At 39.9% G+C, this 17,932-nt stretch overlaps 2 non-coding genes across 2 annotated transcripts; both read right to left on the bottom strand.

Annotated features, from left to right (window-relative positions):
• Positions 1 to 356: 356 nt before the first annotated feature.
• LOC112090047 lies at positions 357 to 463 on the bottom strand. The gene has a single exon (XR_002901406.1). It is a non-coding gene; the product is annotated as a small nucleolar RNA R71 (small nucleolar RNA).
• A 4,262-nt stretch (positions 464 to 4,725) lies between these two features.
• On the bottom strand, positions 4,726 to 4,836 carry LOC112090049. Its single transcript, XR_002901408.1, has one exon. It is a non-coding gene; the product is annotated as a small nucleolar RNA R71 (small nucleolar RNA).
• Positions 4,837 to 17,932: the final 13,096 nt, after the last annotated feature.

Below are 17,932 nucleotides of genomic sequence, written 5' to 3' on the forward strand. Positions count from 1 at the left end.
TTGGTGAGAATGACCGAGCTTATGCACACCAGTATGGAGTAGGACTCAGGCCACCTCCTGTCCAAAACAACAACTTTGAGGTGAAGGCCTCTTTGATCAATATGGTTCAGAATCAGAAGTTCCATGGCTTACCTATGGAGGATCCCTTGGAGCATCTAGATCAGTTTGACAGAGTTTGTGATCTCACTAAGATCAATGGGGTATCTGAAGACAGCTTCAAACTGAGATTGTTCCCATTCAGCTTTGGAGATAAGGCACATCAGTGGGAAAAGAACCTCCCAAGAGGATCCATCCACACATGGGAACAGTGCAAGATTGCCTTTCTATCCAAGTTCTTCTCAAGCTCAAGGACTGCAAAGCTAAGGAACCAGATTTCCAGCTTCACTCAACATTCTAATGAGACCTTTGGAGAAGCTTTGGACAGATTTTGAAGCTACACAAATCAGTGTCCACATCATAGCTTTTCAGAAGCCTCTCTCCTTAGCACTTTATATAGAGAAGTTGTCCCCAAGATCAGGAATCAGTTGGACACAGCATCAAATGGGAATTTCTTGGCAAAAGAAATCAATGCAGCTATGGAACTTATTGAGAACTTAGCCATGAGCTAAGACACCTATGGGGAAGATTATGATAGAAGCTATAGAGGAGAAGATTCTGGTAGACACCAAGGGCTGGAAGAGAAGATCAAAGCGCTGAATATCAAGCTTGACAAAGCCCTAGCTGCCACTCAAAAGCCTATAAACTATGTGAGTGAGGAGAAGAGATGCTTCACAAATATCAATGAAGAGGGTCTCATTCAAGAGGAGTTGCACTTCATTGGGAATAAAAACAAGTTCAATGGTTACAACAACTTCAACAAACACCAGAACTTGTCCTATAGGAGCAACAATGTGGCCAACCCCCAAGACCAAATATACCCTCCTCAAAGCTTTGTTCAACAGAATCAGTACCAAGGTTACTCCCAAGGTCAACAGGGTTTTCAGCAACCAGCGGTTCAAAATCAAAGGAATAGCTTCAAAAATCAAGTCAGCCTACAGCCAAAGGCTCCTCCTCCTGGTTTTGGCACACCATATGTTCAACAAAGTCCTGATTTCAATGTTGTTCTCCAACAGCTCTTACTATGACAACAAAAGATGGTATCCGACCTGGAGACACTAGGCGCTGAACTAAAGGCTATTAAAAAGAACAAGGGCATCTGCACTTCTGAACCACAAGTCTCTCTTCCTGGTAAAGCTGTTCAAAACCCAAAGGATTATTGCAATGCCATCAACTCCAATGATGACCACTCAGCTGCTGTGCAAGAGATTGAAGATCTCCTTTATGGTCAAGTTTCTAGTGAGACTGCACAAACTCATGAGGATGAAGACACCATTATAGATGATTTCATAGGCTTCTTACATGAACTCAATGAGGACATTGAGAGAAAAAGTGTGGGGGCAGCCGGTTCAGTTTTTTCTGTTCAGCAAGGGAATGCTTCAGGGTCTATTGCAATAACAGAGCTGCCAACTGATCAAGCCAAGCTAACAGTTAGTGCCTCCAACTTGAATCAACTCAGATGAAGCCCACCTCCCTCCCAAAGCTAGGCAACCCAGGGATGTTCACCATCTCTTGCACTCTTGGTAACTTCCAAGTGAAGAATGCTTTGTGTGTGTCAGGGTCAAGTGTTAGCATAATGTCGAAGGACATGATGGAGTGGCTAAAGGTCAAGTCTATAACGTCCTACCCTTCTTCTATATCCTTTGGAGTTTCTTACTCCAAGAAACCATATGGGTTTTTAAAATACTATCCACTTCAAGTAGGAGAATGTGTAATCCCTACTAATTTTGTGATCATGAAGATGAAGAAGACCAAAGAGCTCCCACTTATGCTTGGAACTGCATTTCTCAACACCACTGGTGCAATGATTGACTTTGATACTCAAAGAGTGGTGCTTACAAAGGTGGATAAGGATTTCTTTTATCCTGTTCAGCCTCCTTTAGCTGAATTTTGTGGATCAGATGTCCAAGAAATAGAACTGCCTAAGGTACTTGAGATGAAGTATGTGGGAAGTGTTGGAATATTAGGTGGATCCCAATCTCTCTCAGCTGTGGAAATGGAAAAGGATCCCCACATCACCTCTGGTTACAAGGATGGGAATGGAGGGCCATTGATCAGAGAAGAAGACATTTTGCTCTCATGGTCTCCTATACTTGATGATTTAAAACTGATGAACACCGTGAGTGAGGGTTCAGCATCAAAAGACAGGAGCATTGAACCTGACCTTCTGTTCAAGACTTTACTCTCACTCCTTGGACTGATGATGATGGCTCTGAAGTATAAGCTGGATTGCAATTGGAAATCAGGACTGTTTTCTGAGGTCAGGGCATGTCTCACAAAGGAAATCATTGATAAAGACCCAGATAGTTTTCAGGAGTTGGTTGATAACACCAGATTTTTACCATTTTTATGGATCATTTTAATATCTTATGCAGGTGTTTTAACTCTGTTTTCAATGATTTTTTAGTGATTTCTATGTTTTAGAGTTTTAAAAGACTTTTCAGGAAACTTGGACTAAAGATGTACAATTTGGAACAAATGAGCAATTTTGGATAAATGCAGACCGTTAAAAGTATGGTACTCGATGGAGACCTTTTCACCGTCTGATCATCCCCAAAATTTAAGACAACATAGGGGAGACAACCAGCTTTCTAATGCAATTGTTTTGGAGACAATCCAACGGTTAGATCTTCAGATATTCCTGATGCACTCAAAACAAAAAATGCAGTCTCGAAGGAGAGCATAGGCCGCGACTGCGGCCAGACCATGATTCCCCGCGGTCAGGACCACCGCGACCGCGGCCAGACAACGTTGACGTCCAGAAGTGACCTAATTCAAACCCAAGTCTAGCCCACTACTCATTCTTCAAACCCTAGACGTTTCCAACGAATTAGAAGGCTATATATACTCGTTTTAGGTCATTCTAATGACCAAGCCGTGGAGAGAGAGCAGAGAAGAGCCGCATACCTCGGAGTTGCCGTCTTCGGGAGAAGAAGGAGTCGCCGAAGGAGCCACCATCGATCTCCATCTTCACCCTCGTTCTTCGTTCTTTACCTTTCTTTTATTTAATTTCCAGCAAACTACAATACTTCTGTGATGTTTTTATACACTATGATTGAGTAATTCCCTTGTTGGGTTTTAAGGGATTTTTCAAAGGGATTCATGGATTGATTTCTGGTTTGTTAGATTAGGGTTTATCTTTAGAGTTCTTCGTCTAAATCTGTGTTTCGTTTATGTGGCTTGGATCGATAATCTAGCTACTGCGATTAGGTTGATTTACTCACCGAAAGTGTTTGTTGAATCGATTAACCCTATTTAGATGAACAAATTTTCTTAGACGGCGTGAGTCGATCTAAAGCGTTTTGTGAAATTATCAAACTAATTTATCTAGAAACTTAGAGAACTGAATGGGAGTTTAGTAAATCTGAGTGAATTGATTTGTGATTAATACTACGTGAGTAGGTTAGTCTGAGTTTGATTTCAGGAACACATCTATAGAAAACTCTATGTTTGATTCTCTTGTTAGCTATTCTATGATTCCCGGCGAATTCCCTAACGCCCAACACCTTCTCGTATTGATTTGATTTTATTGTTTACTCGTTTTTAAGTTTATTATTTGCTATTTTCGTCACTGTTCACAACCCCCAAACAAACACCCATATTTTCATCTTAGCTCAGTTCTCATCTCAAGTAAACTCGTATTGCAGTTACTTGGTCTTCAGTGGATCGACCCCTAAGTATTACAACCTACATCTGTGCGCTTGCAAAAAACTAGGGTTAAAACCTGAGCACATCAAGTTTTTAACGCCGTTGCCGGGGACCTTTAACGTTGCCTACGAGTTTCAGGTCAGAATCGAGTCTAGGTACGTTCTCTTGTTCATTTTTGAAAAAAAAAAAAATCTATTTATTATTTTATTTAAAAAATATATATACATATATAGAAATTAATATATAAAAAACGGAAAAATATAAATTTATATATATATAACTAAAAAAAATATTTATTATTATATAAAATATATATATATATATAAATCTATATATTAACATTTAAAAAAAAATTTTAGAAAAATTATATATTTATATAAACTAAAAAACAAGATAAAAAAACAAAAAACAAAAAAAAACGAAAAAATATATATATATATATATATATATATAAATTAAATAATTAATTAATTAAAAAAAAAAAGCACACACACACACGCACACAAATAAAATTAGAGATGGGCGATAACAATAGACACTTGCAAGGTTTAGATAGGCTTAGAGATAACCACCACGTCTAGCAAAACGTTGAAGAGCACGTTAGGTTTCAAAACGCTCCTTGTTTAACTCTAAGATATTATAACAGTCCGTATGCTTTCTATGAGAACCGTTCTCCCATTTCTCTACAACCCATCAACGTAGACTATGAGATAAGTCCGAAGCTCATAAAATTGGTCAAGCAGAACGGTTCCATGGCAATGCATCGGAGAACCCTATGGATCATCTTGAAGATTTTGAAGAAATCTGCAGCACCAAGCAATCGATCGGAGTTCTTGCAGATTTCATAAAGTGCAAGTTGTTTCCATTTTCTCTTTGTGATAAGGCACGTGCATGGTTTAAGTCTTTGTCTCCTGGTTCACTCGGATCATGGGACGAATGCAAGGCCGCCTTCCTTAACCATTTCTACACCACCTCTAGATCAAACTTCTTTAGAGACAAGATTTTTAGGTTCCAACAAAAAGGAAGCGAACCTTTTCATGAAGCTTGGGATCGTTATAAAGGCTACATTAGAGAATGTCCTCACCACGGTTTTACAGAGACATGCATCTTGAACACTTTCTACGATGGTCTTGAATGCACATCTAAGGCACCTCTAAATGTAGCAAGCGATGGAAACTTCATGACAAGGACTGTTAAAGAAGCTTACATCTTGATTAATAATCTTGCTGCAAGCAGCAGAAACAGTTGTCCTGATCAATGAAGAACATCACGTTCTACTTCCCATGATCATAAGGAGATTGAAGAACTTAAAGCCATGGTGAAATTGTTTCTCCAAAATCAGCAGCGTTCTGTTAATGTCTGTGAAGCAGTTAATGCAGCTGAGATTAATCATCAACTTGGAGCACAAGATCACACCCATATGAATCTCCAATCTGCTCCAAAATCACCCCCAACCTCTCAAGACGACAAGCTCGAGCTTATGGTGCAACCACTTCTTATGAAGCTGCAAAGATTAGCAGAAGATGTGGATATAAGAGTGGACTGCTTATACACTGACCTTAATGGTAAATTTGAAAGCTATTTCCACTCATTTTGATAGCATGGACGTGCAGCTATCACAAACAATAGATGGTTCAAAAAGCACCGAAGCTATGGAGACACGAATCGCTGAGGTACATGAAGAAATCGCCCAAGACATCCGCAACCTTGAGCTTAAGTTAGACATCATGAATGATCACCTCAACAAGAACAATGAGGAGTCATTTCAGAAGTTCACTAGCCTCTCAACTCATGTCAAGATGCTCGAGAAACAAATCGGACAAATTGGAGAAAGTGTGAAGAGACAAGATGGTCACCTTCCAGGAAAAACCGTAGACAATCCAATGCGGCGATGCAATGTCATAAACACTGATGGTGAGAGAGAAGTCACGCCTATTCCTAGCAATCAGGACACTGAAGTTGAATCTCTAGCATGTCCTGAAGAGTATGATGCAATAGGCAAAGTTCCACACCAAAGGAAGCTTCATAAGATAAACGATTCGGAGAAGTTTGTCTTCCCCTGCATAATTGAAGGTATGGAATTTTCTGACTCTCTATGTGACACAGGAGCGAATGTGAATGTGATGTCTAAAGCAATTGCAACCGAGCTGGGGATATGTGATATCAAACCTCCTCACGGTTCTGTTAAGTTCGGAGACAATTCAAGCACGATTCCATATGGTTTCGTAATGGATTTGATGGTGCAAGTAGGAGGGTGTCATGTTCCTGTTGATTTTCACATTCTTGAGATGGAAAATGACTCTCCCAGGGCGTTAATATTTGGAAGTTTATTCCTTGCAACAGTGGGGGCAGTTGTTGATTATCCCAACCGAAGAGTTTGTTTTTCTAAAGTCAAAAAGAGAATCTTCTATCCTGCAGTCTGTAGTGGTGGAAGCTTTTACTGTATAACCATCTACAAGGAAGAGAAGCTGATTCTAGACCCTGGAGATAACAAGGGAAGGTGCCAACACGTTTCTATACAAGCCCCGTTAGTCGAGCCTAAGGCAGTTGTCGAGTTGAGAAAATCAAAGCACAAAGCAAGGAAGTCTAAGCGCAAATCAAAGAAATCTAAGGGCAAAGCTACCTCACCTGGTGCAAGCTCGACATCGACCTCTCAAGACCCTATTGGAGACGTGGAGAAAGATGGTAATGCTAAAGTAATCACCCCAGAGACACGTCCAACCCCACCTCCAAAAGCAAAACCTTCCGAGCTTCCTTGGTTTATGCATATCGCGAATTACCTAGCAGCAGACGTCGAACCGCCACGATTCTTCGGCTACAACAAAAAGAAGTTCTTGCGTGATATAAAAAGGTACTTTTGGGATGAACCATATCTTTATAAGCAGTGTGCAGATAACTTGTTTCGCAGGTGCATCTCCAAAGAAGAAGTTCCAGAAATCCTTTTTCATTGTCACGGATCTAACTATGCTGAACACTTTGCTACTGATAAGACTGTAGCGAAGGTTTTACAAGCTGGTTATTGGTGGCCTACCATGTTCAAGGACGCCCATAAATTCGTATCTAAGTGTGATGCTTGCCAAAGACAAGTCGAAGTTTTTGATGTTTGGGGAATCGACTTTATGGGTCCTTTTCCTTCGTCTTTTGGAAACAAGTACATCCTTGTTGCTGTTGACTACGTGTCTAAGTGGGTAGAAGCCATAGCCAGCCCCACAAATGACACAAAAGTAGTAATGAAGATGCTCAAGTCGATCATATTTCCAAGATTTGGTGTTCCGCGACTCGTCATCAGTGATGGTGGTTCTCACTTCATCAACAAAGTGTTTGAGAATCTCTTGAAGAAAAATGGGGTGCAACATAAGGTAGCTACACCTTATCACCCACAGAAGAGTGGCCAAGTGGAGGTATCAAACAGAGAACTCAAAATAATTCGGGAAAAGACAATAGGACCAACAAGAAAAGATTGGTCAGCAAAGCTTAATGATGCTCTTTGGGCATATAGAACTGCATTCAAAAAACCATTGGGCACTACACCTTTTCAACTTGTTTATGGTAAGGCTTGTCATCTTCCATTGGAGTTAGAGCTCAGGGCAGAATGGGCCATAAGAAAGCTGAATTACGACATCCAGACAGCAGGTGCAAAACGTTTGATTCAGCCAAATGAGTTAGACGAGATTCGCCATAACGCCTATGAGAATTCTAAGATCTATAAGGAGAAGACGAAGGAGTTTTATGACAGGAAAATAGTTCATAAGACGTTCTCACCTAATTACCAGGTTCTACTTTATAACTCACGTCTAAAATTGTTTCCCGGAAAGCTTAAATCACGATGGTCTGGACCTTTCAAGATCAAAGAAGTTTTACCCTATGGTGCTGTGGTTCTATGGAACCGTCAAGGAGGCGATTTCACTGTCAATGGACAACGTCTTAAGCCATATCTTGTAGATATTCAAGAAGAAAAGGAGGATCCGATCTCCTTAGCAGATGCACATAATGCCTAAAAGACGACCAAGTCAAGCTAACGACTTAAAACAAGCGCTTAGTGGGAGGCAACCCACTCGGTATTTTACTTATTTCCCTTTGATCTTTATTTTCTATTTTGTTGCATTTTTTGTTTCATTTAGAGTACTTACACTATGAACTCCCACCAGAGGACTTCTATTCATGGAGATTCTTTCTGACAGGATATACTAGCTCATTTTATTTGAACTTAATCTTGACTTAACTTTCTCATTAAAGCATTAGATCAGGGAAACGAATCATACATTCAGGACTCCTTTACCCTTTTACCACTCTTTGTTGATCCTGAATGGCTAGTTCACATTTAGCTAGTTCCCCACCGTAACCCAGCCTCTTTCAAACCACATGCACTCTTGTTTTTCATTGTCCTATATGCAGATATGTGCAAAAACGTCGGAGAGAAAGAGGATCAACGCGGTTTTCAGTCACTAAAGACAGAGACCTGCGATTTCATTGGAATGGTTCAACAAAAGGAGAAAACTCAGTTTGCTTTGGAAAAACTTCAAAATCTTGGTACAATTTCGTCCCTTGGGAAAACGGCATATTCCTCCACGAATTTTATGCCTTCTCAAATCCATACACGAACTATTGAACCATGCTTATAACTACATGAAATATTGAAATGCGGCCAATTTCACCAAAATCGTAAACGGTGTTAGTTTTCCGTCAATAATTAATGACGTGGCTGACACGTGGCATACCGGTTTACTAAGTTATTTGGTCAATTTTTTTTTTATTTCAGGTGATCAAAACGACGTCGTTTTGATATTTCTTTTAAAAAATGCATTCAATAAGACTTGAACACATGACTTTCCAAGTAAAGAGTTTACCACCAAACCCACTGAACTAGAGACATTTATTGACTTTAACAAACTAAAAATATTTATATTGATATCCAACTGAGATCAACATCATCCTTGGTTGATAATCTGTGACACCTAATCCTCCCTTACTTCACTCCGACTTACAGAGTCGTCCTCTACGACTAAGTTTTCACCGGCTAAGGCTAGAATTATTATTTGGTATCCGAGATCTGATTCGGGATCTGCTTTGATCCAGGATTAGCACCGGCAACGTCAATCCTGGTGCAAACTAAGTCGTAGATGACGAATCTATAAGTCGGAGTGAAGTAAGGGAGGATTAGGTGACACAGATTATCAACCAAGGATGATGTTAATCTCAGTTGGATATCAATATAAAGTTCGTGGAGGAGTAGGCAGTTTTCCCTTCGTCCCTTAGACTCTCTCTCTATAAAAGGTTGTTTTCCCTTCGCAAAAAAAAAAAAAAAATATCGAGGATAGATGATAAGGAAAAAAAATATAAGAAAGGAAATAAAATCTAACCTTAAGAGAGTCTAGGAGGGTCGATTTTATACTTGAGGCAAGCTTGATTCGATTATTTGGAGTTTTGGAGTTCATCCATCTGATTCCTAAAAAAGATCTAAGTCTGGGGGGAGTAGCTGTTTACAACAATGGAGGAAGATTATGCCACAGCATTTGGCAAAGGAGAAGTGACTGAAAATCTGCGGTCATCAACAGGTCCTTCTCTCTCTTGCGGTTTTGCATAATATCTTGCATCCTTCAGTTCTTCAGGTAACCCGAAACACTTAAACTCCACCACTTAAATAGCCATTAATGCCAAACGGCGTCTACCCTGAATAATGCCTTTGATGAGAATTCACTACGATACTTAGTGAATGTAGAGAGCTAGTTGACTGGAAGTTAGATCTAAGTGTGTAGATTTTTGCATGACGGATTAACAGACTAGTTTGTTTGTATTTTGGTGAGAATTTTCTAGACTAGATCCAGATAGATGTTTTACGATAGGTTATGGTTTAGAAGGACGGTCACTGAGATATAGTTTAGTTCCTGCGGGTTTTTAAAGATTCTTTCCTAGCTTGATCTATGTTTTGTTTGAGGACAAACAAAGGTTTAAGTCTGGGGGAGTTAATAACACCAGATTTTTACCATTTTTATGGATCGTTTTAATATCTTATGCAGGTGTTTTAACTCTGTTTTCAATGGTTTTTAAGTGATTTCTATGTTTTAGAGTTTTAAAAGACTTTTCAGGAAACTTGGACTAAAAATGTGCAATTTGGAACAAATGAGCAATTTTGGATAAATGCAGACCGTTAGAAGTATGGTACTCGATGGAGATCTTTTCACCGTCTGATCATCCCCAAAATTTACGACAACATAGAGGAGACAACCAGCTTTCTAATGCAATTGTTTTGGAAACAATCCAACGGTTAGATCTTCAGATATTCCCGATGCACTCAAAACAAAAAATGCAGTCTCGAAGGAGAGCATAGGCCGCGACTGCGGCCAGACCATGATTCCCCGCGGTCAGGACCACCGCGACCGCGGCCAGACAACGTTGACGTCCAAAAGTGACCTAGTTCAAGCCCAAGTCCAGCCCACTACTCATTCTTCAAACCCTAGACGTTTCCAACGAATTAGAAGGCTATATATACTCGTTTTAGGTCATTCTAATGACCAAGCCGTGGAGAGAGAGCAGAGAAGAGCCGCATACCTCGGAGTTGCCGTCTTCGGGAGAAGAAGGAGTCACCGAAGGAGCCACCATCGATCTCCATCTTCACCCTCGTTCTTCGTTCTTTACCTTTCTTTTATTTAATTTCCAGCAAACTACAATACTTCTGTGATGTTTTTATACACTATGATTGAGTAATTCCCTTGTTGGGTTTTAGGGGATTTTTCAAAGGGATTCATGGATTGATTTCTGGTTTGTCAGATTAGGGTTTATCTTTAGAGTTCTTCGTCTAAATCTGCGTTTCGTTTATGTGGCTTGGATCGATAATCTAGCTACTGCGATTAGGTTGATTTACTCACCGAAAGTGTTTGTTGAATCGATTAACCCTATTTAGATGAACAAATTTTCTTAGACGGCGTGAGTCGATCTAAAGCGTTTTGTGAAATTATCAAACTAATTTATCTAGAAACTTAGAGAACTGAATGGGAGTTTAGTAAATCTGAGTGAATTGATTTGTGATTAATACTACGTGAGTAGGTTAGTCTGAGTTTGATTTCAGGAACACATCTATAGAAAACTCTATGTTTGATTCTCTTGTTAGCTATTCTATGATTCCCGGCGAATTCCCTAACGCCCAACACCTTCTCGTATTGATTTGATCTTATTGTTTACTTGTTATTAAGTTTATTATTTGCTATTTTCGTCACTGTTCACAACCCCCAAACAAACACCCATATTTTCATCTTAGCTCAGTTCTCATCTCAAGTAAACTCGTATTGCAGTTACTTGGTCTTCAGTGGATCGACCCCTAAGTATTACAACCTACATCTGTGCGCTTGCAGAAAACTAGGGTTAAAACCTGAGCACATCACTGGCAAACAAAGACCTCAAGATGGGACCTCAGGGACAAGGGTCTAATGGTTATCAAAGGCAGCATTGCTCATCTTCCATGCTCAGAACCATTGAAGTACTGAAGAGGATCCGTACTCAACCTCACCCCAACTAAGAAAAGGTTTATCAAAGTCAAACTTAGTGACTTTAAACAAAGTGCTCTTGGGAGACACCCCAAGCTTATCCTTTGTAAATACTCTTTTAATGCTTTCTTTTGCTGTTATTAGGATGTTTTGATGTTCTGTTTAAGTGTCGACAGGTTTAAGTATGGCTTAAGTGAAGTATCAAGGAAAATGGAGCAAAGAAGAGGTGAAATGGTTGACCAAGTTTGCATTCATATCAACATGCTCATTCTCGATAGTTTGGTCGATACAAATGTGTTTATTGCGCCAAAATAATATCGATCAAACTATCGACCTGTGTCACCTCGATATGATATAAAGAGACTGCATTTCTTGAGATATCGAGATACTAATGCTCGATATCCAAGTTGATAAGTTTCACCCACAGAGCCGAGACCAGAATATCGACATTAGGCAAGTCGATATGGATGCAGTGGCTCCATGGTTTCCAATGCTCAAAGGGATCCCACCCACATCCCTCTCCAACACTTAATATGTAAAGGTACCACTCCAAACCTTGTACATAGCATTTTGCATCTTTCTTTTGATTTTTGCATCTTCTTTTCTGTTTATCCTCTTTCTTATGCTTTTATAACACAAGGGACTGTGTTATTTAAGTGTGGGGGAGGAGTTTCATCTTTTACTAATCTTGTTTTTCTGATTCTTATTTTCTACTTTGAGTCTTGAGTCACATTCTTGCATGCATTCATATAGCTGCATCTAATTGCATATAAAAACCAAAAAAAAAACAAAAAAAAAATCTGAAAAATTTTCACAAAAAAATGTTCATGTAGCTGCATTCACATTTTACGATTGAATCTAGCTTGCATCATATAGGTAGCATCTTGCTGGGAGTAATGATAGATTTTTTCCTTGAGAGTATATCACCTTGAGAATTTGGACCAAATATGCTTGTGAAATGATTTATGTGCTTGCAAGGCTTGAAATGATCTGAATCTGAGAAGCAAGTTTGAATTGAACTCAACTCTAATAAGTGAAAACCCTGACTTGACTTGAAACTATCATTTGGTGCATTGTTCGATGATGCGCGTCAACTGCGTGAGGGAACAAGTTTTACCCTTAACAAAAACAAGTGAAAGCCGCAAGTGCACAGCTAATCAGTTGTAGTATTTAGGGATCGAATCCACAGGGATTTGTGTGCCTGGTATTCTTCTATAGTTTCTAACTTTATGTCTAGACTAGATTGGTTTTAGAGGTTGGTTGTTTGTCACGGACTAAACTAAAACTAAAGAAAGCAAATAAATATATCCTAGAAAAAAAGTAGAAAAATCGAATAGAAAGGAAATAAAGCAAGCAAAATATCGAACTAAAGCATTTTAAATGCAGATCTAAATAAGCAAGTAAAAATCGATTGGTTTGTAAACTATGGTTAAAAACGCTGAGCTTTCGGGAACTCTACAGGGATCATAATCGGTTTTAACACTAGGGTAGATATATTGGGATTGACGGATATCGATATATAGGGTTCTAGAGCTAGAGTACGGCGGTATGACTACGTCACTGTCGTGATCATAACCAACTGTTTCTCGCAACCCTGACCAGTAGGTTTCCACTCTGGCCCTGGAAGGAAGAGAACGCAAGAGCTGCACAAGACTCGTCAATACTCACGATCTCGCCGCAGGTAGGTTTCCACTCCTACGGAAAAATCGCCTGTTTAGGCTGATACTTAATGAAAACTTTCGCAACACTTACTATCTAGATCAGATACTAGGTGATCAATCAAGCATACATGCAATAAGAACGAGAATAAACAGAGAACAAAGTTAAAATCCCAGATCTATAAACCTAGATGTCTTAATCGATTATGAGAACCCCTTTCGGGAACCCTAAGCCCAACTCGGGATCTACTCAGACATAGCTGAGGTCGACATCATCATTGGTTTTAATAAAAGTAATCAAAAACAGTAAAGAAAAGAGATGAAAGAAAGCTTCTCTATTGAAGAACTCGGACTTGAACAAATCTTCTGCAAAAATCGCATAAAAACGGCTAAAGGAAAATGGTTTCTGTAAAGTATGAAAGATGGTGTCTAAAAACGACCTAAATGATAAGTATTTATAGTCTTCAATACTCCATGATCTCTAGGGTTCCGAAATTGAGGCTGAGAATGACTTTGGGCTTCAGAAATATGGGCTTTAGTTCGGAATTGGCCGGCCGCGGTCGGGAAAGACGTGACCGCGGGAAATAGGTGGCTGGCCACGGTCGGGAGGCTTGTGACCGCGGGAAATAGGCTGTTGGCCGTGGTCGCGTGACTTGCTGGCCGTCTTCGAGTGGCTCCGGGGCTAATGGAATATCTTGAGATCCAACCGTTGGAATGTCTCCAAACCAAGTGCATTTGAAAGCTGGTTGATTCTTCTATAAGTTATCCAATTTTGACGGTGATCAGACGGTGAGAAGGTCTTTGTCTCTCCATGAGAGTTCTGACGGTCTGCATTTATCTAAAAGAGTCTTTTTGTTCCAATTTGTGCCTCTTTATCCCAAATTACTTGAAAAGTCTTTTAAAATCTGAAAACATAGAAATGCTTTGAAAACCTTTGAAAATGGGGTAAAAACACCTGTAAAAGACATTAAAGTGATCCATAAAACTGGTCAAAATCCGGTGTTATCAACTCCCCCAAACTTAGTCTTTTGTTTGTGCTCAAACAAAACAAAGGCTAAATCTCGGCGAGAGGTTTGAAAACGCAGGAACTAAACAAAATCTTAGAGACCAAACTTCTAGACCAATATCCATCAGTATGCATCAATCGGGAATAGCCTAGAAAATTCTCACTAGCAATACAGGCATAACTAGTCCGAAATCTATGCACTAAGATCTAACTTCCAGTCAACTAGCTCTTAACATTCATTAAAAATCTCAGTGGTTCTCATCAAAGAAAGTCTAGGCAAGGAAATCTAGGCTAGGTGTCAAAAAGGGTTATTCTAGGGGTAAGGCTTAAAGTGTTTACGGGTTACCTGAAGATCTGGAGGATGCAATATATTATGCAAAACCGCAAGAGAGAGTGAAGCTGTTGGTATCCACAGTTTTCAGTCACATTCTTCTTGCCATAGATTCCTGGTCTTCTTCCTTAGGTTCTCTCCTACTCCCCCAGACTTAGATTTTTGTAAATCTTTCAAAAACATAGCTCTATAAACGCTTAGTAGTTGCTTCTTGCTCCACAAATTTTGACAATCTAGGACTCATTAGACTTTTTGTTTCCCTCTCTCTTTTTATTCGTTCGTTTTTTTTTTGTTTTTTTTTTGAAAGAGAGGGAACACCTTTAGATATAGAGTCATCAAGAGCACGAAATTACCAGTTAAGATCTGTATTGTAAAGCTTCATGAGGTTTCTGATACTCTTTCTTCCCAATTCCATTCAGTCTCCTTTGTTAGTGACTGAAAACTGCGTCGCTCCTCTTCTCTCCGACGTTTTTGCAAATATCTGCTGATATAAACTAAAGAGAGAATGCATGAGGATTGAAAACAAGGGTTTTGGGTTTAGGGTATGGTACCAGATAAAGATGAATTGGTCATCTAGGACGTCAAAGAGTGGTAAAAGTGAGGGTAAAAGATGTCCTAGATGTGTATGTCGATGCCTGCCTAAAATCAATGATGAGAAAATTAGATATCAATATTAAGGTCAAGTAAAATGAGCTAGTATATCCTGTCAGAAAGAATCTCCATGAATAGAAGTCATCTGGTGGGAGTTCATAGTGCAAGTACTCTAGCTACCGCCTAGTCTAGTGCTAACCACAAATGAGCTATCATGCATAGTGTAGAAGAGTGCAGGTCTATCGTCATAGTTTTGTGTCAAACATTCCTGAAAAATACTTAATGTAGAATAGGTTACATATTAAAATTTAAGAAGTGCTTGAAATTTGAAAGCAAGAGCAGAAAAATGATTAGTACGGATAGACATCCTCCCCCAGACTTAAATCACACTGTCCCCAGTGTGAAAAAGTTTGTGAGAAAATGGTGAATAAAAGCGAAATAAAATAAGATAAAAGAAAAGAAAATGATGATAGAACCGTGATGGCAGTGAAGTGCTGATCAATCACTCATCCTCCGATGTGCCTGCTTCGAACTGATGCTGCTCCTGTAGGAAAGTGACAACCGGCTCAAAGCGTCGTCCCTGCCTCTCAACTCTGCGCTCCAAATCAGAATGTGTGTGTGATGATGTCGATGATGAAGTGTGGCCGGTCGAAACAGATGGCTGAAAATGAGCACGGGCCGCAGCTGCATCACGCTTTGTCTTGGCCACTATGTATTGGCCAATGGTGAATGGTAGACGAGGTACAGATGGCAGAAACTCATCGGGTTCCGGAGTCCATTGCGGACGTCCTCCGTTACACAATCTCGGGACTGATGCTGAAGGCAAGCAGACTCGGTGCTCCTCAGTGCTAGTGCAATACTTGTAACCAAACCTGTCTGGATAGAAAGCGGCACGAGAGATAGTGTGATCGCGAGAGAGATAAAGTCGGTCATACCAGACATCGGGAAGTGGATCATCAGATGAGAAATCGAATCCTACAGCCTGTAGTATCGCTGGAGTAGCGTCCTCGCAACCATGTAAATCATGCTTCACCTTCACCATGTTCTGTGCTATGATCCAGGCAAAGCAGGCAAGTCGTGGGTCGTCCATAAATGGCATCTGAAGTGTAATGAGCTCGGTCTTCAAAACTCATCCCATGTTGGCTCTAGAGAAAATCGTGTGTGCTAAGAGTTTGTGCACAACTCTCACTGCAGGATGAGTAAAAACGGCTGACTTGGATCTCCCGCGATCATAGACGTCATGACCCATCTCTCTCCACAAGTTAAAATCGGGTTCATCTTCAAGGTAAATACCATCGGTGTATGGAAGCTTAAGAGCCTCACACAGTGCAGAAATGGTGAGCGAATAAGGCTGTCCGCGGATAGAGAATGACAAGATGCCATCAGATGCTCTGGGTTCCTCCTCTTAGTGTGGTGGAGTGTAATGATTGCGGTGTGTTATGGTGTGTCGAAGGTTGTCAAGTTTTACCCTAAATGAAATCAATAGCCGCAAGTGCTTAGCTGATCGATTGTAGTACTTAGGGATTGAATCCACAGGGAATGAGGATCTTTCCTGCAAAAGCCTTCGAAAGAAATATGAAGTAAGGAAGTCTAGAACCAAACGATTTTTGTGAGGGTTTTGGTGGTGTGTTTAAAATGTAAAAACGAAATTTAAAAAGAAACTACGGGAATTAAAATGACCTTATAACTAAACTTAATGAAAACGAGTAAAAACCGAGAAAAACGGCTAACCTAATTGCTTTAATAAAAATCGACTGAAAGGGAATGAAAATAGTGAACTAAAGCTTGAAATAAAACGGTGTAAATCTATAAGAAAGAAAGCGCTGGGGTTCAGGGAAGTTTTCTCAGGGGTACGAACGATTCAAAACATTGCTAGAGAGTAAATTTGATAAGATCTTCGCTTAAACTTTTCGAACTGGAGTCACAGACGTATGAATACGCCACTGTCGTGATCATAGACAACTATCTCTCTTAACCCTGACCAGTAAGTTTCCACTCTGGCCCTGGAAAAGAAGAGATGCATTATGTTTAAGACTCGTCAGCATTCACAAATCGCCCATAGGTAGGTTGCCACTCCTATGTTTGTTTTGCTCTCCCAAACTAGATCTGACACCGGATGAACACTTTCGTGTCCCCAAGCATCTGGATCAGATTGTAGTTCATGACGCTACTCTCATGCAGACCCAGTAAAAGTAAAAGTAAAAAGTTCTAAGATTCGACTTCAATAGCTCATGGAATCCTCATCGAACGTATATATCGCCATCCAAAATACCTTAGACCCAACAATAAAACTACTCAGACATGATGAACGAAATCAAAAACTTAGTATTAAAAAGTAGAATAGAAACCAAAATTGAAAAAGAAAGAACAAGGGTTCAAGAGACAAATCTCTCTCTCCCTAAAACCTAAAACTTAAAAGTATTCTAAAACAATAAGAGCATATGAAGTCATACAAATTAGGGTTCCTAAAACATGTATTTATAGTGCTCAAGACATCTCTAGGGTCTAGGGTTCCGGAATCAAGGCTGGGAAAATGATATGGGCTTCAGAAATGGGCCTTCGGAGTCGGAATTAGCTGGCCACAGTCGGGATGTTTGTGACCGCGGGAATGGGTTGTCGGCCGCGGTCAAGGAGCTTGTGACCGCGGGGATTGGTCTGTTGGCCGCGGGTGGAAACGCTTGCCGACTGGTTTACGGGTTATCTTGCTCTTCGCGTATCTTTTGATTGAACCGTTGGATTTCCAAGCTGTAAAGTGTGATAGAAAGCTGATACTTCCATCTTTAAGATCTCCAAATTTGAGATGGATCAGACGGTGAGAAGGCCTTTAATCGGAGGTGAACTTCTGACGGTTTGACTCTGAGCTGAAATCTTGTTTTCTATCCATTTTGTTAAGCTTTTCCCAAAGTTACCTGAAAGAGTTTTGGAACTACAAATACTAGAAAAACGTAATAAAAGTACTTAAAATCAATTAGAAACATAAAAAAAGTATTTCAAAACGATCCATAAAAGTGGTCAAAATACGGTGTTATGATGTAATAGTTGCTAAGAACTCACAGACTAGCTCAGGATAAGTTGAAAGGTTCAGCTCCATGTAGGGTCTTAGCTTAAGTGCATCGATGTA

Source organism: Eutrema salsugineum, unplaced genomic scaffold (assembly GCF_000478725.1).
Source record: "Eutrema salsugineum unplaced genomic scaffold, Eutsalg1_0 scaffold_11, whole genome shotgun sequence".
NCBI lineage: Eukaryota > Viridiplantae > Streptophyta > Magnoliopsida > Brassicales > Brassicaceae > Eutrema > Eutrema salsugineum.